The sequence below is a fragment of the Nematolebias whitei genome, chromosome 14 (assembly GCF_014905685.2).
Source record: "Nematolebias whitei isolate Nwh7 chromosome 14, NemWhi1, whole genome shotgun sequence".
NCBI classification, from domain to species: Eukaryota; Metazoa; Chordata; class Actinopteri; order Cyprinodontiformes; family Rivulidae; genus Nematolebias; species Nematolebias whitei.
This window is the reverse complement of record NC_056511.1, coordinates 2,212,528-2,213,859: the sequence shown is the minus strand read 5'-3', so window position 1 is coordinate 2,213,859 and position 1,332 is coordinate 2,212,528. Positions and strand designations below refer to the sequence as shown.

Sequence of the window (1,332 nt, the reverse complement as noted above, 5' to 3'; positions counted from 1 at the left end):
GCCAGGTACACCGGGGCGCCGGCACCGACCCGCTCCGCGTAGTTCCCCTTCCGCAGCAGCCTGTGAACACGGCCCACTGGGAACTGGAGTCCGGCTCGGGACGAGCGGGTCTTGGCCTTGGCTCTGGCCTTACCGCCGGTTTTGCCTCTTCCGCTCATGGTTCAGGAATGTTCTCTGGTCTGAGAGCGACAGAAAATGATGCCGGAGCGGCTCAGGGCTTCTTTAAATGTGTGCAGCGCGGGCCGATGTGGTGCCGGACCAATCAGAGAAGAGGATTCCAGAAGGGGGCGGGTCCTGAATCTCAGCAGCGCCCACTGACCCGGTTTTACTTTCAATTTATTTAGCACGTTTTCGACGTGCTGCTTTAAAAGGAAAATGCGAATGACCAAGATGGCAAAGTATTTATAAGAATCAAGCTCAATAGGGACACCATTTGAAGAGAAGAGGGAAGGAAGGACTGCTGGAACATTCCTTTTTGCATTTAGCTCAAGTTTGAGATGGAACAAATCTGACTGGATGAGGTCAAACGCAGACTGAAAGATGGAAAAGCCTTAGCATCTGTTGTAGCTCAACAATAAACTACTTTATCATGATCGGACCTACATTACTCATGTAGATTGTGAAGAGGGGTGGTCCTAAGACTGAACCTTGTGGTACACCATACTGTAAAAATTGGTGGCAACTACACTGCTCCTTTTATATAAACTTTTATCTTTTTGAGACTCGTGTTAATTAGTAGACTGTTGTAAAAGTATAAGTTAACAAAGTTCTGTTTGCCAGACATTCGGGCACGTGTTGTTAGATATTTTAGGAGAACTCTTATTCCTCCTCTGATCCTAAACAGTCTTCACTGTCCTGGAGAACAAACTTTTAATCTGAGTGTTGATGGTTCAAGTCCCTGGTTGGATGCGGCTCTGGAGCAATTCATTTCCGTTTAAACACCACCAAGTCACAACAGAGTCAAACTAAAACTTTTGTATGTATGTATGTATGTATGTATGTATGTATGTATATATATATATATAAAAAATATATGTAATATATATAAAATATATATATATAATACATATATACAAACACACATACACACACACACACACACACACACACATATATAAAGTTAATATTTACCTACACACATATTTTTATCCTGTTAAATTACACCAAAATGCAAGAAATTGAATCCACTTAATTACAAACTTTATCTAAGGAGCAGGACCCCACAGATCCTGTGATCCAGAACCTAAAGGTGCATTCAGTGGAGACTGAGGAAGCCTCTTCAGATGAGGTGGTGGCTCTGAGAAGAGCCTTTGTGTTGGTGGCGGACTCCGC

General features: G+C 43.2%; 1 pseudogene; it reads right to left on the bottom strand.

Annotated features, from left to right (window-relative positions):
• LOC119420771 overlaps window positions 1-191 on the bottom strand; it is a 261,041-nt pseudogene extending 260,850 nt beyond the window's left edge.
• Between the last annotated feature and the right edge of the window lie 1,141 nt (window positions 192-1,332).